Source organism: Delphinapterus leucas, chromosome 7 (genome assembly GCF_059928025.1).
Source record: "Delphinapterus leucas isolate spDelLeu-1000000601 "Yukka" chromosome 7, BTC_Dleu_Yukka2, whole genome shotgun sequence".
Taxonomy (NCBI): Eukaryota; Metazoa; Chordata; class Mammalia; order Artiodactyla; family Monodontidae; genus Delphinapterus; species Delphinapterus leucas.
The window spans coordinates 52155837-52180116 of record NC_143135.1 but is presented as its reverse complement, the minus strand read 5'-3'; the positions used below and the strand labels follow the sequence as shown (position 1 = coordinate 52180116).

The 24280-nt window shown below is 36.7% G+C and overlaps 1 protein-coding gene and 2 pseudogenes across 1 annotated transcript in view; 1 reads left to right on the top strand and 2 right to left on the bottom strand.

Annotated features, from left to right (window-relative positions):
- The window catches only part of RNF169 (ring finger protein 169), a 95939-nt gene that overhangs the window by 40268 nt on the left and 31391 nt on the right, over positions 1–24280 (bottom strand). The gene's annotated exons all lie outside the window — the stretch shown is intronic.
- LOC149748742 (glyoxalase domain-containing protein 4 pseudogene) lies at positions 6–24278 on the bottom strand (annotated as a pseudogene).
- On the top strand, positions 15415–16861 carry LOC149748743 (small ribosomal subunit protein mS31 pseudogene; annotated as a pseudogene).

The following is a 24280-nucleotide window of genomic DNA, read 5'->3' as shown; positions in this document are numbered from 1 at the left end:
ACAAATCACACCAAGACAGTAGTTTTAGGCAACTATAGACTTAAACCATCTTTTACTCAGTAGTCTATTAGAACAAACAGGAAAGTTTTGAGACTATTTTCTTATTTGCTACAAAGCCCTCTTAATTTTTAAGTCTACTTTTACTTGAATCTTGCCAAACATTCCCTTCATGGCTTAAGATTTAACTTCTCTGCATTCTTGAGCAATATGAAATCACAAAGGCTAAGATAATACACATAATCAAAAAATAAGGTTTATTCACTTAGCCAAAAAAGGTGGAACCTAAAAACTTTCCTTACTCCCATAAACCAGATATAACTGCACTGGACCAGGAGAACAGCAAAGATGTAGGCCACAGAGGGCCAGAGAAGTTGGTCTAGGCAAGACAGGTCTTTGGGCCTACTGGAAACAGAAAAAATGGCTTATCACAGTTCCAACGTCCTACAATTTATGTGGATCTTGTGATCCACAGGATAGGTCAAGATACATTGTCTACAAAGAAAGTTAAGGCAGACTAATATGCTCCTCATTTGGGGGAGGTAGCATGGCATTATGAAAATAAGATGGGTTTTGGAATTTAAAACCTGGGTTCTAGTGGTTCTGTCACTTATTTAGCAGCTATATGATCTTGGGCAAATGAACCACCATATGCTCACCTACAAAACAGGATAACTCTACTTACTTTGCAGATATCGTTGTAAAAAATAAATGAGATAAAAATATATTTACTGCAGTATCTTGCTATATACTTACAGTATATCAAGAGTTCCCTTTCCTAACCTCCCTTTATTCTCTTTCCATTGCCTAGGATTTTAATAAAATTTAAATGACAATGTATATGAAAGCAATTCTAGGCTATTAATATTTTTAATCATACTTATAAAATAAAACTAAAGAACAAATAAATATTTTTCATTGGCTGTCAACTGGGTTAAAAAACAAAAACAACAATAACAATAAACAACAATAAGATTTAGTCTTATCTTTCCAATTTCCATAGGTATGACTCCAATAAGCCTGAACTAGTCTTTAACATGCTGGGTCTAATTCAAGAGGTTATGAATATGCAAAGAACACCATAAACAATGTTACGTCAGGAGGAGACTCAAATGAAATAATGTACTCCCAACTCTGCCCAAGTCAAACAAGAACACAAGAGGAAGAAAGCTAACCCATAGCTAGGCAGAAAGCAAACCTGAAGTCTATGCTAACTGCCCACATGAAAGATCAATGCCTTTTTATGATCTTACATCAATGCCTTTTAATGATCTTAGATGACCACAGGCTACAAAGGGGCATTTCACTTTTAGAGGATAGAAAGGCAGAGTGGCACACACAAAAAACAGGTTTTAGCATCACGTTATCATTTACTGAACTCTATGTGTCAGGTGCGGAGCTAAAGCACTGTTACATTATCTCATTATCTCTACTTTAAAAATCAAAAAACAAAACTAAGGTTTAAAAAAAACTATGGCAAATTCACAGAGCCATAGCCTTGGAGCTGGAATTCAAACCTATGTTTACCTCGGTTGTTCTCAACCAAGGATGATTTTGCCTCTCAGGATACATCTGGCAATGTCTGGAGACACTTCTGACTGTCACAACTGAGGGGATAAGGTGTGTGGTGCTACTGGCATCTAGTGGGTAGAGGCCAGGAACTGCTACTAAACATCCGAAATGCACAGGATAGCCCCCAACAATATATACATACACAGACGTTGCTATTTTTAAGAAACTAAATATTAAATTTCCTGTTTTATGTATTTTAGTGTTATTTTGTTTTGTGCTTGTGTTTACATACTAGATTCTCTGGCTTTTCTAGTGTTTTAGAATGCATCCTTTGCCTCCTAATAATGTTTATGGCTGCTCTCAAAGTTTTTGACGATAAACTTGTGTGTTGTTGGCAAAACAACCTTCTCATTGCAGCGTTGAGTCTCTGCTAACACAGCATCACCTTAAAGGTAAAAATTTACAAAATTGAAAAACCCATATATACATTTAAATCTTCACATGAATCATGTTGGTGTTTTCTCTATATTGGGTTCTGCAGATGCTTTTTTTTTGGTCCCTTTTGATGGTTACTTATAAGGACTTGAGAACTTGGTATCTAGGAAAGAGTTTTTATATTCAGCGAAAATGACTCGGTGTCAGGAAATAGCATATAAACTTGAATAAGAAGTATCAATAGCTGCTGTTTACTGAACTCTTCCATGTTTTGGTCATTAAGTTTATAGAGCTTACCTTATCATTATCATTTTATAGACACAAAAATTAACATTCAGTGGTTATTTCCTGAAGTCAGTGTTTGAATATCGAAGAGCTTAGATTTTAAAGCAAACCACTGGCTTCAAATACCACAGTTTCTCAACCTCAGCACTACTGACATTTTGGGTTAGATAATTCTTTGTTATGGGGAGCAGGTCAGAGTCTGAGTAGAAGGCTTATTCATGAATACTTTATTGGGTAGCAGGAGTTAAGGATCAAGTAGTATAACAAGGAGAGACAGCGAGCCAATAAAAGTGGTTGGCTTGACAGTTGGCTACAGAAGACAATATGAGAAACTGTATGCAATGCAGCTCAAGACTATCAATCAGAAGTGAGAAAGGGGGAAGCATATATATATATATATATATATATATATATATATATATATAGACTCCCACTTCCTGCTGACCAAAGTTTGCTCCACTGGATGTTAAATACCCCTGACGCTGGCTCAAGGAAGTTCTCATGGTAGGGACTGCAGCAGCAACCACAGAGAAGCCCTAGAGCTAAAAGCAAGAGGCAAGCAGTAGGAGCCAAAACAAAAGAGATCTCAGCTTGTACCAAGTGAAGCCGCCCACCACTGTAAGTGGAATGCTTATTACTGCCTCCATTTTTTTTTAAAATTTATTGGCCACGCCCAGCAGCTCACAGGATCTTAGTTCCCTGACCAAAGATGGAACCCATGCCCCCTGCAGTGGAAGCGGGGAGTCCTAACCGCTGGACTGCCAGGGAAGTCCCTGCCTCCATTTTTAGACACTAATTATTAAAGAAAAACTATTGATTTCTGTACAGTAATCTCATTCTCAGCCACACTATCAAGAGTACAATGTAATTTTTTTCCTCAAAATATCTTTACTTTTTCATCATTAATTTTTATAAATAAACATTTTTGGGTTTTTTTTTTGGCCAGGCCGCGTGGCATGTAGGATCTTAGCTCCCCGACCAGAGATCGAACCCCTGAAGTGGAAGCACAGAGTCTTAACCACTGGACTGCCAGTGAATTCCCAAAAATAAACTTTTAAAAATCAAAGCATTATATACAGTGTACAAATCATAAATGTAAAGCATGACAAATTATACAAAATAAGCACATCCATGTAACTACCACCCAGATCAAGAAACAATATATTTTGTGCCTATTCCTCACCCCAAAGTAACCATGATCCCAGCTTCCCACACCAAAAAGAATCATTTCACCTATTTCTGAAATTTATATAAGTGGAATCTTATATATGTATTGAATCTGTCTTCCTTCAGTCAACATTCCATTTGTGAGATTCATCCATGTAGTTGCATGTAGTAGGTTGTTCTTTCTCATTGTTTTATAGTATTCCATTGTTTAACTACAAAACAACAATTCTATTGCTAATGGATATTTGCATAGTTAATAATTTGTAGCTATTTACAAATAAACTGCTATGAACATTCTTGTGTATGTATCCTGATACACATACTGTTCTGTGCGGTATATTCTAAAAGAGAGGCTGTTTAGTCATAACGCACGGGTACACTGCCATAGTTTCCCCAAATTGGTTGTACAAATTACACTCCCACCCCAACCTGCAATGTAGCAGAATGACAGTTGCTCTCAACCTTGTTAACAGTATTGTCTATTTTAGCCATTTCAGTGCATATATATTGATACTGCATTATGACTTCGATTTGCATTTCTCTGATGACTAAAGATCTAGAGCAGCTTTTCATGTCTTTATTAACAATTTGGAAATTCTCTTTTATGATGTGCCTATTCACATCGTCGCCCTTTCTCCTTTAAAATAGTTGGGATTTTCCCTAGTAATTTGTAGGAGTTATTTATATTTTTTGAATATGAGGCAGTTTTCAAGAAAAAAAATATACCTACAAGATACATACATACACCCACCCACACACCCACACTTTTTTTCCCCCTCTCACGGTAGCTTGTCTTTTTTTTTTTTTTTTTTGCGGTACGCGGGCCTCTCACTGTTGTGGCCTCTCCTGTTGCGGAGCACAGACGCGCAGGCTCAGCGGCCATGGCTCACGGGCCCAGCCGCTCCGCGGCATGTGGGATCTTCCCGGACTGGGGCACAAGTCCGTGTCCCCTGCATTGGCAGGCGGACTCTCAACCACTGCACCACCAGGGAAGCCCACTTGCCTTTTTCACTCTCCTGTTAGTGCCTTTTAAAGACAAGATGCTCCAGGTTTTAATACAGTTTAATTTAACATTAGTGTTTTTTATATCCCATTTCAGAAATTCTCTCATGGTATCTTTAAGGAGCTTATTATTTGACCTTTCACATTTAGATCTACAATCCACTTTGAACTGATTTTTTAAAAATCAACTATGTTAAGGCATAATCTACATACGATAAAATGATCACATGGAATGCAGAGCTCGATGAATTTTGACAAATGTATATATCCATGTAACTGTATCCCTAATCAAGATATACAACATTTTTACCACCCAAAAAAGTCCCTTCAAACCCACTAGTGGGAATTCCTTGGCGGTCCAGTGGCTAGGACTCTGTGCTTTCACTGCCGAGGGCCCAGGTTCGATTCCTGGTCAGGAAACTAAGATCCCACAAGCCTTGCAGCACAGACAAAAACAAAAACAAAGACAAATGACAAAAAAAAACCCACTAAAAAAAACCCACTAGTAATCAATCTCCCATGCTACTCAGCCCTAAGCAACCCTTAATCTTATAACTATGACTACAGATTAGTTTTGCCTGTTATAAAATCATACAGCATATATTCCTTTATGTCAGGATTCATTCACAGCATATTTTTGATATTCATCCATGTTACTAAGTTTATTATATTATATTCCTTTTATGGATGAGTTATATTCCATTGTATGAATATACCACAATTTGTTTATCCATTCAAGTATTGTACGTTTGGGTTGTATTCAGTTTGGGGCTGTTATAAAGCTGTTATGAACATTCATGTCTTTTTGTGAACAGATGTTTTTATTTTGCTTGTCTAAACAGCTACAAGTGGAATTGCTGGGTCAAGTAGTAAGTATATGTTTAAATTTATAAACTGCCAAAATGTTTCCCATGGAGGTTATACCATTTTACACAGTCAGCCCTCCACATCCGTGGGTTCCACCATCAGTGGATTTAACCAACCACAGATCAAAAATCAATCTGTCTTTGGTGGAACCCATGTACACCAATCCCACAGACACCAAAGGCCAACTGTACTCTGCGATTTTATATAAGGGACTTGAGCATCCATGGATTTTGGTATCCACGGGGTTTCTGGAACCATTCCCCCACAAATACCGAGGGAGGATTATATTCCCACTAACAATGCATGAGAGTTCCAGCTTATTTACATTCTCATACTCATTTGGACACGTGGAATTCTTAGCCTTTTAATTTTAGCTATTCCAGAGGATGTAGGGGATATCCTATATGTGATTTTAATGAGTATTTCCCTGCTGCTTAATTATGTTGAGCATCTTTTCATATGTTTAGTAGCATGTCTTCTTTTGTGAAGTGTCTATTTTCAATAAAACCTTTTATCCTATTTTTTTAACCTTATTATCAGGTGCATGAGTTTTTTTTATAAGTTCTGGATAAAAGTCCACTGTTAGATACACATTTTGACAATATCTTCTCCCAGTCTTTGCTCTGCCTATTTCTTAAATGAGTGGAGGTTTTTTACTTTAATAAAATTCAATATCATTTTTTTCTTCTGTGATTAGGATTTTTTCGGTTCTTGACTAGTAAATCTTTGCCTACCCCAAGGTCAATAACTTTTTCTTCTGTTTTCTTCTGCATAGTTTTAGCTTTTACATTTAGTCTATGATGCATTTTGAATTAATGTTTGTATATGGTATAAAGGAGAGATCAAGATTGACTTTTACTTATTCATAGGATATTCACTTTGTTCCAGCACCATTGTTGAAAAGATTGTTCTTTTGCCACTGAATTACTTTTGTGCCTTTGTGAACATCAACTCACTATATATGAGTGGGTTTATTCCAGGACTATACTCTATTCCACTGATTATATGTCTTTTCCTTATGCCGACACCATAGTGTCTTGATGACTATCATTTTAAAATCTGTAAGTAAAGTCATCCAATAGTAACAGTCATTATTCACAGACAACATGATCCTCCATGTAGAAAATCCACCAGAATCTACAAAAAAGCTACTAAAACTACTAAATGAGTTTAGCACAGTTGTAGGATAAAATATCAAAATATAAAAACCAACAGTATTTTTACATACTCGCAAGAATTATAACACTTACAGTAATATCCAAAAATGTGAAATACTTAAGATAAATCTGACAAAATATCTGGAAAGTGAAAACCACAAAACACTGCCAAGAGAAACTAAAGAAGACCTAAATAAATAGAAGAATACCATGTTGACGGATATGAAGACTCAATTATTGAGATGTCAGTTCTCCCCAAATTGATCTATAGACCCAACGCAATCCCAATCAGAATGCCAGCAAGTTTTTTTGTAGAAACTGGCAGGCCAATACTAAAATTCAGATGGATATACAGAAAACCAAGAAGCCAAAATAACTTTGAAAAAGAACAAAATTGGAGGATTAATACTAATGGATTTCAAGACTTATTATAAAGCTACAATAATCAAAACAGCATGGTATTGGTGTGAAAATAAACAAACAGATCAATGGTACAGATACAATACAGAGTTTAGAAATAATCCCATAAATATATGGGTAACTAATTTTTGACAAAGGTGCAAAAGGCAATCCAATGGAGAAAGGATAGTCTTTTCAACAAATGGTGCCAGAATAACTGGGAAATCCATACACACACCATATATAAAAACTCAAAATGGATCACAGACCTACATGTAAAGCCTAAAACTCTAAAATGTCTGGAAGAAAACATAGGAGAAAATCTTTGTGACTTTGGGCTGGGAAAAGAATTCTTGGATATAACACCAAAAGCAAAATCCACAAAGGAAAAAAAATGTATAAACTGTATTTTTTAAAAAATAAATAAATTTATTTATTTTTGGCTGCTTTGGTTCTTTGTTGCTGTGAGCGGCTTTCTCTAGTTGCAGCAAGCAGGGGCTACTTTCGTTGTGGTGTGCGCGCTTCTCGTTGCAGTAGCTTCACTTGTTGCAGAGCATGGGCTCTAGGCGCAGGGGCTTCAGGAGTTGTGGCACGTGGGCTCTAGAGCGCAGGCTCAGTAGTTGTGGTCCACGGGCTTAAATGCTCTGCGGCATGTGGGATCTTCCCAGACCAGGCCTCGAACCCGTGTCCCCTACATTGACAGGCGGATTCTTAACCACTGTGCCACCAGGGAAGCCCTAAACTGTATTTTTTGAAAGTTAAAAACTTCTACCCATCAAAAGGCTCTAAGAAAATGAAAAGACTGACACACACTGGGAGAAGAATATTTGCAAAGCATATACCTGTTAAGACTTGTACCTGAAGATCTTTCAAAATTCAACAGCAAGAAAATACAAATAAACACATGAAAAGATGCTCAACATCACTGGTCATCAGGGAAATACAGATTAAAACCACAATGAGATACCACTACACACCAGTTAGAATTGCTAAAATTAAAAAGACTCACCACAGCAAACGCTGACAAACCAGAACTTTCATACTCTACTGGTAGGAATTAAAATGGTAAAACCACTTTGGAAAAGTTTGGCAGTTTCTTAAAAAAGGACACACACCTACCATATGATCTAGCCTTCTCATGACTAAGTATTTACCTAAGAGAAAAAAAATTTTATTCTATACAAAGACTTGCATGTGAATGTTCACAGTAGCTTTATTTGTAATAGCCAAGAACTGGAAACAACCCAAATGTCTATTAACGGGCAAATAGATAAACAAATTGTGACATACCCATACAATGAAATAGTATTCTGCAATAAAAAAGAATAAACTATTGATACATGTAATTAGTGAATGAATCTCAAAATAATTATGCTGAGTAAAAAAGCCAAATAGAAAGGCATAAACAACTTATGCCAAAAAGAACAAACAGGTTAATTGGACTTCATCAAAATTAAAAACTTTTGTGCAAAGGACACTATCAAAAAAGTGAAAAGACAATCTATAGAGTGGGAGAGAATATTTGCAAATCATGTATCTGATAAGGATTTAATATTCAGAATACATAAAAAACTCTTACAACTCAACAACCAAAAGACAAACAACCCAATTCAAAACTAAGCAAAAGATTTGAATAGACATTTCTCCAAAGAAGATATAAAATGGTCAATAAGCACATGAAAAAAGGCTCAACATCATTATTCATTAGGGAAATGCAAATCAAAACCTAACGAGATACCCACTAGAATGATTATTTTTTTAAAACTCAGAAAATAACAAGTGCTAACAAGAACATGGAGTAATTGGAGCCCTCATACATTGCTAGTAGGAATGTAAAATGGTGCAGCTGCTGTAGAAAACAGTATGACGATTTCTCAAAAAATTAAACATTCAATTATTCCCATGACCCAGCAATTCCACTCCTAATTATATACCCAAAATAAAACCAGGAGTCAAACAGATACTTGTATTCCAATGTTTATTGCAGCATTATTCACAAGAGCCAAAAAGTGGGAAGGAGATGAAAGGATCAACAAAATGTGATATATGCATACAATGGGATATCCAGCCAAAAAAAGGAATGTAGTACTAAAACATGTTACAGTGTGAATGAACCTTGAAAACATTATGCTGAGTGAAATAAGCCAGGTCACAAAAGGACAAATACAATATGATTCCACTTACACATCTAGAATAGGCAAATTTGTAGAAAGAAGGTTACAGGTTACTAGGGCCTGGGGTGATGGTAGAATGGGGAGATATTAATGGGTACACAGTTTCTGTTTGGAGTGATCAAAATATTTCGGAAAAAGAAAGCAGTTTTGATTGCACAACACTGTGAATGTACTTAAGGCCGCTGAATTGTACACTTGAAGTGGTTAAATTGGCAAATTTTATGTCATATATATTTTACAGCACAACCTATTATATAAGTATCATGAAGTTCCAGCTAGCTTTCTATCCTTTTAGATACTACAATAAACAATCTGGGGGCTTCCCTGGTGGCGCAGTGGTTGAGGGTCTGCCTGCCGATGCAGGGGACACGGGTTCGTGTCCCGGTCCGGGAGGATCCCACATGCCGCGGAGTGGCTGGGCCCGTGAGCCATGGCCGCTGAACCTATGTATCCCGAGCCTGTGCTCCGCAACGGGAGAGGCCACAACAGTGAGAGGCCCGCGTACCGCAAAAAAAAAAAAAAAAAAAAAATCTGTATGACAGGTTTCTCAAGGCAATATCCTAGTAGCAGGCTTCAACTAGTCTTCTAATTAGAATCAGGTAGTTGAGCTGTCTAACAGCTAAACACAGGAGCAAACAGAATTCCTAGCCATAGGGCAAGGTGCCGTCAAAGGAATAGACTGTTGAGCTCACTAGATTCTTAAATCCTGTTCATGGGAGGGTGGAGATGCCTATAGAATATTTGTAGCTAATCCATATATCTTGAATAATACTCATTTCACCATGAAAAATTATTTATCTTCATAATTGTAGAATCTGAGTGATGGGTATACAGGGGTTTTATTGTTCATTTTATTATTTTTTTATATTTGTTTAAATATTACACAAATTAAAAATTTAGAAATCATTTATAACATCCATTATGCAAGTTAAAAAACCTCAGATGCTGGGTGATTATAGAAATAACTGAAGGGCTTATAGGAGCCTATGCAGAGAAAGTTCTGATTATAGTCTCTCAAATGCTAAGTAACTACTCCAGAGTATGTATTCCCTATTAGTACTTCAATGTTAACTAGCCATCCTTAGAGTTTAAAGCAAAACACATATACACCGCACTGTTTCAAATGAAATATTTTAAAATACATTTCATAACATCCAGAACATACTTCTTTCTATCACAGATTTTTAACACAAATTGCTTGTGTCCAATTGCTTGTTTTCAAATTTCCCTTCCCTCAGACACTATGAGCTTCTATCAACCTGAAATCATGCTATTCATCCTTGATTTCCCCCCTCCCACTTTAGTTCTGGACATAGGGCCTGTATTCAATAAGTTTAATTCCACAGATATTTACAGAGCACTACAGTCTATGTGTTAGGCACTGCTTTTAGTGCTGAGGATACAGCCCTGATCAAAAATGACAAAGTTGTTTGCATGGTGCTTAGATTCTATAAGAATGTGATTGAAATGAAAGATGTGATGGGACTAATCAATTTTCAAAAGGTCTTCCAACTAATATTCTCTGCAATACAAACTATACCTATTTTGGTGACTCTACCAGTCCCCATGCTTTGGGGAGCGTCTCTCAATTCCACAATAAAAGGTAACCAACCTGACAGTGCCATGAACACAGGGCTGGTGGGAAGAGTGCTGCTCAATGGCATTTTTTTAAAATTTGGATTTAATTGTTCTCATTAAATCTACATGCTTATCTAAATTCCCTCCATCCCCAACCAAAGATAATGTTCCATATAGCTGTCCCAGGCTGGAGAAGAATTTATTACTAATCTAACACAGTCACACACAGAATATGCCCTTACAGTGACGGCGCAGATGTCAGCAAGAGTTCTCCTCTAAATGGACTGATAATGATAGGATTTTCTCTCTAAAATATATCAGAGCTCTCAAAGGTTAAAATACACAAATTTTCACCACTCCAGCCTCTTTGGCTGTATAGGAAACCATCAAGTTGTGAGAGCATTTATCACACATCAGGCCTCACAGGTGTTTGACAGGAATCACTAACGCCTGTTCCACGTGATGTCTTCAGTTAACCTGAAGCCTTTGGTTTATTTTGTGGAGCAAACCATTCATCTCTTTTAACTTCTGCCATTGCATCAGCCAACAATTTGCTTCCCTCTGGATCCATCTTCGAGAGTTCTCGAAACGCTTCTTCCCCCACAAAGCAAATTTCATGTCCATCAGGGTCAGTCAGAATGATCACTTGCACTGTTGCTTTCCCTGGAGTGTCCAGACTCACGAGGAGAGTCAGAATCTTCTGATTCTCCCTTTTTATCAAGTCTTCTAAGTCTGACAACTCTTTCTGGGGGCAAGAAAAGGCAATTCGTCCAAAAGCTGCTTGCATGATCAACTGCCCCCTGGATGCCCTGTAGCTCCAGCTTAAACTGGTTATCAGCATAGCCCAGCAAAACTCTGTGCTTCTTTTCATCTTTTTCATAAATTTTCATTCCCAGCAGATTAGACCAGTAGTTCAAGGACTTCTGAAGATCAGAAACTGCTAGAGTTACTTTTAATACAGGATCTGACTGAGGTGGACTGTGGTTCTGCAAATAGAATTTATATCCTCTGGGGGCTTTGGTTTCAAAGACACCTACTGCGACTTCATTGAGTGGCCACTCCAGCTTCCTGGCTTTGCAGACAGCCTGGCTAGAAGCAAGCGTGATACCCATGAAGTCACTGCCAAGCTATAGTCTCCGATGCCATAACTGTAAGTCAGTTCTGCAACAAAATGATCATCCTCAGGTCCAAATTCTATCACTGATTTACTCCATTTCCCATCATAAGGCCTTCATCCTCAGGACATCACAATAGAAACACACCATCTGGAAGTGGTTTCCCACTTTGAACATGAAGTGCAGAGCCCTGAGAGTCGCCATGACCACCTACACTACCCACCCCTCACGCGTACAGCGCCGCGCTGCCCACAGGTGACACCAGCACAGTAATCCCAATGGCACTTTAAAGATTAGAGGCTCATGCATCCATAATTTTCTCATTTTCGTATCTAAATTGGTAAAATGGTCCACCACCCTCTGATAGTAGACTACAGAAATAATTTGTGAGAGTTGTAGGACCTTCTAGCCTCATGGTGTTTCCTTAATCTTTCCCCTAACACACAACTAACAGATTTTTCCTATAAAATATTATATATAAAAACATATAGTAAATTATATGAGTTATACATATATAACTCATTTCCTACATTTTCTAGTTATCTCTGGGCCAAAGGTTCTCAAACTGGGACCCCAGACCCTTAAGAGGATTCACAAAGGTAGTGATGGAAATCTTTAATTTTCAATATATTTTTAACAATCTAACAAATCATATACTTATAGTCCATAAGGTTCTACCCACTAAATACCTCAATAAATAGGTTGAATACATTTTTGTTGCTTATCTAGGGCTTATTCTTTAATAGAAGACATTAACAATATTTTAAATTATTAAGGGGGTTATGAAAAGAATATATATTATAAGCTGATAAAATTGGGGACCACTGCTTCAGAAACACTGCTCCAGACCATGATGAACTTGTTAGATATTCAAATTAATATCAGAACATTTCAATACTTTGGTATCTATAGTGATCAATGCTTTGCATCTTCCATCTGGTTCCTAGGCTCTCATTTGATACTAACAGTTACCACTTATATAGGGTCTAATTGGTGACTACTGCTGATGCTACCCACAAAAAGAAAGCGTTTGGGGTAAGTAAGGACTACTTGAAGCTTCCATCTCACAGAATCCAGAAATCATAGCAAATCTTGCATACAAGGCAAAAGCCATGACTTCTACTTGAACAATCACATAAATAGCACCAAAGCAACTATTTGCTCTTATGATTCTTACCTAATTTTAACAAACTGATAACACTATGCTCTCTTCACTTTAAATTCTTAAACACCTTTCAATTTAAATGTTATGTTTAGAATAAAGTATATTTAAATATTTATGCCAATATAACATTTTACAAATTTTCTCCTTTATGTAATAAAGTGTTTTAAATTACTTCAATATAGGTTTTAAATTATTACATGTGCTCTACAGAAATGCATATAAAATTAATTTTAAGCATTCAAGTTTATACATAAATTGAACCAGCAGATACTAAGTCATATGTTTAGTTGCCAAGCTAAAAGGCTAAATGAAGGGGTGTGCACTCACAAGAAGTATAAAGTAAGAGCTCTAAAACACTGATTATGAAAAGGCAAAGACAGGTCTTCACTGTCCAAAGTTCAAGAAAACTGGGAATCATTTATGGTTCATACCACTAGCTTTCCAGCTTCCAACCATGACTTTTTGACAGTCAGCCGCTTCTCACTCAAATGAACAAATTAAAAAATGGCAGTAATGGAGGGGGGTTACTTTGCGCTAGATTTTTTCTTTTTTTTTTTTTCTGCGGTATGTGGGCCTCTCACTGTTGTGGCCTCTCCCGTTGCGGAGCACAGGCTCCAGACGCGCAGGCCCAGCGGCCATGGCTCACGGGCCCAGCCGCTCCACAGCATGTGGGATCTTCCCGGACCGGGGCACGAACCCATGTCCCCCGCATCAGCAGGCGGACTCCCAACCACTGCGCCACCACGGAAGCCCTGTGCTAGATTTTTTTTAATTCCAAATTTTAAAGAATAATAATAATTCTTCTATATGGATTACTATGTACCAGGCACTATTTCACAATAACCCTTTAAGCTAGGTACTATGGGGTCCACTTTACAGACCAGGAAACTAAGAAATGGAGAGATGAACTAACTTGCCCAAATTCACATGGAGAGTCAGGATTTGAACTTAGATGGCTCTTAAGCACTTTAATAAACTGCCTCTCAGCTAAGGGCAAAATAGCCACATCATTTGTATTGTGATTTACTGAGCACCTGCAATTTTTTTTTAAAGTTTGACATAAACAAACAAAAAGTGGACTCTCAAATGTAAGCAGCAAATGAGGTTTTAAACTCTCATCTGAATCCAGAAAAATAAAACCAAGCTTGCAATTTTACTCAAAGTGGATTACCTGTGAATTTTTACACAGATTTGGATAGAGATGGGAAATTTTTAAAATTATCTTGTGGAATCTTTTTAAAATATCATATTTTTAAAAGTGATTTCTGATTCTTGAATGGTTTGGCTTTAAGTAAAATATTGGCACGCATGTAATATATCACAATGATATTTTCTGTTATTTTATACAGCCATTAAAAATGTTGGCATGTATCAAAATACACTGATATGGAAAGCTTCATATGATATGTTAAACAAAACAGTCAGTAAAAAGGGCATGTAAAGTGTGATCCTAAATCTATTCTGTAAAAAGTCTTAAGCTTAAGTTTATGATAAACATTTTTCCTTCCAGTTTTACTGAGATACAATTGACATACAGCACTGTACAAGTTCAAAGTGTAGCATAATGATTTGACTTACATACCTCATGAAATGATTACCACTATAAGTGTAGAGAACATCCATCATCTCATACAGATTCAACATTAAAGAAGAAAAATTTTTTTCCTTGTGATGAGAACTCAGGATTTACTCTTAACTTTCTTTTTTTAAAAAATTTATTTATTTATTTGGGGGGGGCATTGGGTCTTCGTTGCCACATGCAGGCTTTTTCTAGTTGCAGTGAGTAGGGGCTACTCTTCATTGCAGTGCACAGGCTTCTCATTGTGGTGGCTTCTCCTGTGTGGAGCACAGGCTCTAGGCACGTGGGCTTCAGTAGTTGTGGCATGCGGGCTTCAGTAGTTGTAGCTCGTGGGCTCTAGAGCACAGGCTCAGTAGTTGTGGCACATGGACTTAGTTGCTCTGCGGCATGTGGGATCTTCCTGGACCAGGGCTCGAACCCGTGTCCCGTGCATTACAGGCAGATTCTTAATCACTGCACCACCAGGGAAGTCCCTCTCTTAACTTTCATATACAGCAGTGTTAATTATATTTATCATGTTGTACATTACCTCCTTAGTACTTATTTATCTTATAACTTGGAACTTTATACCTTTTGACTGTCATCATCCAATTCCCTTTCCCACCACCTCCTGCCTCTGGTAACCACAAATCTGATCTCTTTTTCTGTAAGTTTGTTTGTTTGTTCTTGAAGTACAACTGACCTACAACACTATGCTAGTTCCTGTTACACAACATAGTGATTCAATATGTCTGTACTCAAAATGATCACCATGATAAATCTAGTTATGATCTGTCACAATACAATGATATTACATAGTTATTGACTATATTTCCCCACACTGTACATTTCATACTCATGACTCATTTGTTCTGCAACTGTAAGTCTGTACCTCTTAATCTCCCTCACCTATTTCTTTCCTCCCCTCTCCTCTCTGGCAACCACCTGTTTGTTCTCTGTATCTATAACTGTTTCTGTTTTGTTATGTCTGTTCATTTGTTTTTTAGATTCCACATATAAGTGAAATCATACAGTACTGGTCTCTCTCTGTCTGACTTATTCACTAAGCGTAATGGGGGTGGGGCATGTTTGGCAGAGGATGCACTACCCCCATTGTATTCCCATTTCAGCTTGTTTCTCCACAATGTTTCCAAGAGTGTGGGGCTCCCTACCCCTTTGCCCCCTTTCCCACCTCCCTTTGTGCTCTGGAGGCCCAGAGGAATTGGTAGCTGCAATTTGTGCTATTCCCTTCTCTGAATATAATGGTCAGAACAAAAAAAATAATATCCAAAGATACTTTGGTACTAACAGCATGATCTACAGCAAGAAAGACAAGCATTTGGCTCCAACCCATGAGATTCCAAGGGGAGAGACAGCCAAGACAGTGTAAAGAAGAATAAGAAAAAAGACTTGATAAATATTATTAAGGGCATGAAAGTTGAAAGCACAGTAAATGTACAAACAACAAAGCCACCCAACAGAAGACAACTTAAAAGTGTGGCGGCTACAACTAGCAGGCTTCAAAAAGCTCCAGAAGATGCCCCCAAAAGAGAAGTGAATCCCTGAGTCCTGAGTTGGTGGTGGCTGCACCTGCTGTTGCAGACTATCCCTTTTGACAAGCAGATGACCAAGTCAGAGCTGCTCCAGCAGCACAAGGAAGACTCAAGGGCACAGAAAGAGGGCAAAAGACCTAAAATTAGTTTCAGTAACATCATATCAGCTACGGAAGTTGCCAGATCTGCCTGCCACAGCTAGAGTTAGTACAAGACTAGTGAATCAAGTGCAGTTTGATGAAGGAGCTGATGATGATGATGTCAGTCAGGATCTTCAACCTGATCTTAAGACCACTGATCTTAGAACAAGTTTTAGGAAAAATATATTCAAAGGCAAGAGGCTTAATATTTTTGGGCTTAAGGCAGTTACTAAAGAGGCACCTGACACACAGAGACAACACCTTCACTTTGGATTGTGGAATCTGCTAAGCAGTTAGCCACAGTCAATGAACAGTCCTTTCAGAATGATTCTGAAGAGATGAGCCAATGGACAAAAGAGGAGAACCTGTGGGAGTCCCAATTAACAATGAAGCAGGTTTTGATGATAAGGGTTCAGAATCTCATTAACATATATTTCTGGATAAATACCTGGAGGATTTTCCAAAACAAGGATCAACTCGCCACTTCATGGAGCTGGTGACCTGGCCTTTCCAAAAACCCATCTGAGTGTTAAGCAGAAGGTCAAACACTTAGAGTGGTTTAGAAATTACTTTAATGAAAAACAGGATGTTCTTAAAGAGAGTGACATACAGTTCAACAGGAAATTTTTATTTCAAGCTATTGGAGATTGGTATTATAAACAAAACCATTTGACTAGAAAAAAATACAATAAACATTTAAATATGGTTATTAGGTGGCAGAATTACTGGTAATTTTCCCTTTCTCCTTTAAATCTTTTTATAATTTTTTTTCTTTTTACAATTCACAGAATTTTATAATTCTGCTTCCTTTTATAAATAAGAAAAAATAAAGCTGTTTAAATTTACTATAAGCTTCACTAATCAGATACTTTAACAAAATGTTTTATTTTGTACAAGGGACAGAAGAGTTGTGACTGTTTCTAGAAAATTCTCTCATTTGGCTTTCAAGGAGCACTGAAATGATTTTATTTAAACTAGTCTCTAAACCATATAAAATATTATACTAATGTAGTAATCTTATAACTATTGATCGTCTCCTCTCATAAATGAAAGAGACAAGGAAAAACAGGACATTACAGATATAACATGAATAACCTGCAATTCTAATTAAATTTGATGCTTTGTATTTCCCAAATGTGTTGTTTTCTTTGAAAAGCATATAACTTGATAAAGTTGTTTCTCCTTGTCTGGGTAGTTGTAAATAGCAAAAGACAACCACGTTAACACTTTCAGATTTTGAACATCCTATAAACTAAACAGTTGTTCCCTCGTGCAGTCAAAATTAAAACTTATTCTTTTGAGAGTTTTTCCTTCTTAGTACCATACAGCTTACCTGCTCTTAAAGATGTACTATGAGATTCTGTATTTATTTCTTATTCTAGAAAGATGCACATCAGCACATACCCAAGTATGCATTTCCTCAAAGATTACATATTGACATTTCAGAGGAAGAAGCATAGAAAATAATGTAGTAAAAAGAACTCTAGAAATCTTAAAATACATCTAGTTCTATCATGAACCAGCTGTATATCCTTACACAAGTCATTTCTCTTAAAAGAAAGGGCTTTGAAACTGGATGATGAACAATTCAATCCGTATGTAATAAATATATAAGTGTAAGATATTATATTAGATGTGGTGGAGAGTTAAAGAGACTAAACAAACAGATCCATCTTGAAAGATTTCACAATCTAATAGGAAAAAAATTTTTTAAACAAGCAAACAACCTGCTGCTTCCATGGTGCAACAGAATATATTTTAATAAATACAAGTTTCTTTTAAAATAAGTAAATTAAAAAAATAAGGGAAAGGCCAGCTCAATATCCAGCTCATGATACACTGTACAGCCAAACAGATTTAAGTGAAATGTTCAAGCTTTAATAAAGTACACTATATTTTACAGTTTATGGCAGAAAAATAATAAAAGGAACTTTAAGGATATATTATTTCAAAGATAATTAGGCCCTAAAAGTTTACTTACCTTTAAAAAACTCCTTCAGAAAAGTTAATGTCTGCCTTATAGAGTCATTACTCACTTCAGTAACCCATTGACTGTATCTGATTACTCTGTGCTCTGGCTAAGGACTAGAACTGCATGCTTACTACTTGAATAATTCAGCCAGCAATGGGGAGAAAATACTCCTCAAAAACGAACCAGTGGTGAGGGAGAAAAAAGAAAATGGATAGGTCAGTAAACCAATTCAGAGAAAGCCTAAACCACTCATGTGATCCGCAGAATTATCAAAAGCAGTTCATCTTTCCCACTACAGAAACCAGGGAGATAAGCAGTCTAGAAGCAAAGGCTGTTTTTTTCCCCCTACCTTTAACCTTTCAGAGTCTAATGATTCAAAGAAGACAAACAAGGGCATGCTGGATTATATGTTTCCAAAATCTAATATAAAGCAACTATTATTTAACCATGTGGTCAAAGTTAAGCACATAACAAACTGCATAAGCAGAAGGAATAATGGTGTAAATAATAAGCTTAATGCAACCAATAAATATAATTTATAGGGATGAATCAATTATTTGAAAACACAAAATGACTAACAGTCAATCTTATATAGATGAGAACCATAAAGAGATCAATATTGAAATAATTTCTCCATAAAACTTATTTTTTCATTTCAACATATATTTACTGCAGACAAGAATATAACAAGATGGGCCATTGGGACTGACATGTATACACTGATGTGTATAAAACTGATGACTAATAAGAACCTGCTGTATAAAAAAATAAAATTCAAAAAATATAATAAGAATATAAATATTCAAGAATGAATATAACAAAATTCTTTCCCCAATCAATGTAACAAGATGGAGGACTGAGCGCATGCTAATTTTCTCCTTCTACTTAAAACACCATAAAATGTCAGAAAACTTCTTTTTAATAGAATACATCTATAAAAGCACAGAAAATATAGCATGCCATTAGCAATCAAGATCACAAATATCCAAAAGATGGAACTAGTTTTCACACCTAAAGGTTATAAGTAAGCAATTCATAGAAAACCTGTAAATGGCCAGTAAGCACAAGATGCTCCTCCTCTCTAGTAACCAGGGCAATGTAAATTAAAACAATGAGATATTTTATTCAGCAGATAGCAAAATATTAAAAATAATGATAAAGGCTTAGCAAAGATTTAAAGAAAAGGGACTCTCTTTTACTGCTGGTAAGAGAGTTAAGTTGAAAGAAGTCTTTTGAATATCCACCAAAATACAAAGTGTATATACAATCTGACCTGCACTTTCACTTCTAGCAATCTAACTCAAAGGCAGTATTTGCTCAGATATGTTCATGTGTGTTTAGTGCAACATCTCTTCAAAACTGGGGGAAATGGAAAACAATTTAAATGATCAATGGTTAAGTGAATTATGCCTCATCCACACTATGAAATACCATTCAGTATGAAAAAAGTACCTATATGAAAGCACCTGCGGCCCCTCCACAAAAAAAGCACATATTGTTAGAGGAAAAAAAAAAAAAAACTGGCTACAGAATAGATCATATTATTCCTCAAAATTCCTAGCTTCTATGAAGTATTTACCATCAGACTGTAATACCCACAACCCCTCTTTGAGGTAGTCACCTGTCAACTCCCCTTATTCACAGAAAACCTTGGCACTTAAGTTTCTGCCCAGCTACTCCAGTGATATTCCTGAAGATTTCAGTATCAGTATATTCTCTCAGTTTCTTCACTTCCTTCTAGATAAATCTTTTCTTCCATCCTACTTCAGTTACCTCCTCCCATAATCATACCCTAAACCCTGTCATGTTCAATAACTAAACCACCACCCAGTCTCACATTTAACCCTCTCACATTTAGACGACGACTTCTAGGTTTCCCACTTTACTTATATGCTAGTCACCCTACTTTTATAATTCTTTAACACCATCAAAACTTCTAGTCCACTGACTCTACCACTCTCATTGTCCATCATGTCCTCAATTCCTTCCTCAAACAACCTCCTTAAAATAACCACAGTCCAAAACTACAACAACTTCCTCGTATACACCTTCAAGTCCACAGCATCATTCCCTCTGTCATACTTCTGGTAAAATCCTAACCCTCGTTAAACCCAACCCATTGCTTACTCCAAAAGTGTTCTAATTGGTCTTATTTCCATTCTTGTCCCATGAGGCAGAGACAGCCTAGCTGCCTACCCAGTATTCATTCTTTCATTCCTTACTAAAACAACCCTAGGGACTTCCCTGGTGGTGCAGCAGTTAAGAATCCGCCTACCAATGCAGGGGACACGGGTTCGATCGCTGGTCTGGGAAGACCCCACATGCCACGGAGCAACTAAGCCCGTGCGCCACACCTACTGAGCCTGAGCTCTAGAGCCTGCGAGCCACAAATACTGAAGGCTGCGCGCCTGGAGCCCATGCTCTGCAACAAGAGAAGACACCACAATGAGAGGTCTGTGCACTGCAACGAAGAGTAGCCCCCATATGCTGCAACTAGAGAAAGCCCGCGTGCAGCAACAAAGACCCAATGCAGCCAAAAATAAAAATAAATAAATTTATAAAAATAAGTAAATAAAAGAACCCTAATTTTACTTAGGAAGTTAATGTACCCAGCTAAAACACTATGCTTCCCAGCTTTCCTGGCAGCTAGAGGGAATCTGTGACACTCAACTACAAAATACAGGTGAAGTCACTCAGTACGGCTTTGGAGAAGGCTCTTTAAAAGACCCAATTCAGCTGACATAGGCCCTTCTGCCTTACCTTCTGTCTAGATGGCATTCTACAGAAGGATCAACGATGGTTGATCCACATCACGAGGAGACAGGCACACTTGAAGATGTCTAAACAGAAGAACAAAAAGGAGCCTGCATCCCTGATGTCCTAGAGGTGCCATAATCAGCCCTGGACAGCTTACCTCAAGCTTTTTGTTACTGGAGAAAAGTAAAACTCCTAATTTATTTGAGTCACTATTTTGGGGTCTCTACTATTCACAGTAAATCCAATTCCTAATTCTTAGACCCATTACAGTTTATTCCCCACACAACAACCAGAGACCTTTTAAAAGTACAATTCAGATCATATTACTGGCTTCCCATCACACTTAAAATAAATTTAAGGTCCTTACCAAGCAACTAGGCCTTCTTTGATCTGGCCCTCTATCTCTTCCAACTCACATCTTACCAAATCCCCAAACCACCCTTCCACCCTTCCACAACTTGTACACTCAGTTCCAGCCACAGTGTTCCTTAAACAAGTCAAACTTGTTTCTATCTCGGGGCCTTTGCATTTGCTGTTCTCTTTGCTGGGAATGCTCTTTCCTCATAAGTTTACTTGGCTTGCTCCCTCATCTCTTTCAGGTAGCAACTTAAATGTTGCCTTCTCTGAGACTTTCCCTGATCACTGTATCAAAAACAGTCTTTTTGTGTCTCAAGTTTCCCTTCCACTCCCCTCTAACTCTTCTTACCCTGCTTTATTAATATATATTAAATTTTTTTTGCTTATTTACTGTACATCTTCCCCACTAGAATGAAATCTCCCTGAGGTCAAGAACCTTGGGTGTCTTCTTCAGCATCATATTCTTAGTACCTGGCACACAGTAAGGACATAATAAATATATGATGAATAAATGAATATACATCATGATCTTATTTATACTAAAAAAGACTAAAGCATATGTGTGAGTGTGTGTGTGTGTGTGTGTGTGTGTAAATATATAAAGGATCTAGGATATACACTAAACTGTTGACACTCATTATCTCTGGGGAAGAAAGTGGAAAATAAGAAAAAGGAGAACTTTCACATTTTGCTCTGCATATTCCTGCATAAAAAAGACAAAATTAACTACAACACATGGCAGGAAGAAAATTTTAAACATATTTAGAAATATAAGCCTATTTATAGAATCATAAAATTTAGAAACATAGTAACCTCAGTAAGCATAACACTACACCATGGGTAGAGGGATCTATGATTAGTAAGCAAACATCTTTTAAAAGAACAAGAATTAGGGGAATAAAATTTCCTGTTAACGTTTTGTAGCCCTTATAAAGGTTTTTACTGTCATTTAAACAAAATAATAAAGTATACTAAATAGTGTATTACACGTCAAAATTAGTAATGATGAGTTATATAGAATTAATTTCCATCGCTTGCTCAGTAGAAACTTTTAAACATCTCCCTCCTCTAGGGATTCATCTAGATAATTATATATTTGTTTTGTTTCAGAAAATATGCATTCTAAGAGACATCTTTTTTATCAAGTTCTCCATCCAAATGTCTAGTGCCTTAATTTTTTTTACTTTATCGAGGCATATTTTTACATATTATATAATTCATCCATTTCAAGTATATAATTCGATGATTTTTAGTAAATTTACCAAGTTGTGGAACACACCATAAATCAGTTTTAGAAATCTTCATCGCTGTAATAAAATCACTCATGATCATTTACTGTTAATCCCCATTCTCATCCCTACTCAATCAACCATTAATCTACTGTCTGTCTCTATACTTCTGTCTATTCCTAGACATTTTCTATAAATGGAAACATACAATATGTGGTCTCTTTTATCTGGTTTCTTTCACTTAGCATCTTTTTGAGGCTCATCCATCTGGTAGCATGTATCAGTGGTTCATTCCTTCTTATTGCTGAATAGTATTCCATTATATGGGTATGCCATATTAGTGCCTTTTGATTTTATGACTTGGATTTCCATTTTCCAGGTTATACAATGAGTGTAGGATAACCTGGGTACTTGGAGTATGGGTGGGGGGAAACCTATTTAACGTTTATTTAACACAAATGACACAGGTGAGTGTTTTTCAAACCCAATCCAGTTTATGCAGAATGAGATTATCCTAGCTTCACTCAAAAGCATTATGCTATCAGTCGCTTTTAAAACGATTTTCTTGTCCCTCCTTCTTAACAGGACGAAAGAACAGTTCCCCAAGGTATCCTTCTCTCTCCCAAGGCTTATAAAAAATCTCTCCACTCACTATGCCTTCTGCTTTACCTCCTTTTTCTACCTCCAAGTCCCTGTCTTCTCATTATCTTCAAGCTGACAGCTTCAAAATTTCCATATTCTCCAAGTTTCTGAAAAGTTATATTAAAACTAAGTATCTGCATATTCTGGAACTTTATTTAAGAGAAGTCTGTGGTTCTTTTGATGTAGCCCCCGAGAATAATTTGTTTCTATGTAGAAAAAAGCTTTGTAACTGATTTAAAACGAAAAACAAAAAAACTCACAACACCAATACAAAAGGAGCATGAGGACCCAAGTCAACATTTGACACTCTCATTTAAAAGAAAAGATCAAAGAATATACAGTAATTAAGCACAGTTTTTTATGTTTTCTTTTTAACATGACCTTATTAAATACTGATCTTTTTCATTCAGTCTAAAATGCCACCATAATGTTATTGTCTTGCCTCTGTTTTATGATGATGTCTGATTAAGATTAAGTGGATTATTTGCCTTTATAAAACATTAAATATCTACATGTAGAATGATTATCTAATCGTTTATGAACTTGGGTAAGGGATGGTGGTTCAGGGAGAGGGCTAGGGAAGGATGATACAAATCTTATAACATACTTCTTATTACCAGTCTTTCTGAAGTCTTAATCTTCCAAGTGATTCCCAGACTATTAGCTTGAAAACATCAAGAATAAGATGATGTGGACACAGCTAAAAGCTTTCCCAATGGTAAACGTTCCCTAACTAGAAAATTAGTCCACTACCCTTACTAGTCTAAGTTACAATTCTTCTGGAGTACTTAAGAGAGTGAAAGCAGTAAAAGATAATACCAGCTACATGTAATTAGAGGAACCTTGCAAGATAAAGAAAAATAAGACAAGCTATTATTATTAAAGCTTAAATGTTAGATTTTATCTAACATTTAAATGCCAAGAATACCACTCTTGGTGGCCAGTTATTGCAGCAGGTGTGTGATAGGCCGTGTGAGCTACATTTTCATCTTTGAAAGGACAGCTTAAAAGGGGTTCTGAGTTAAGGTTTACTCTACTTCCATTACAGCTACAGAATCTAACTAGACCAGTATAAGGTAGGGTACAGAAAGACAGGCTCTGCATTATAAATTTTAAAAATCCCTAGTAAATCAAAAATCCCACTAAGCATTCTTTAATGTCATCATTTCAATTAACTTTAAGAAAATGAATGGCATAATGATATGTATACTGTTATACT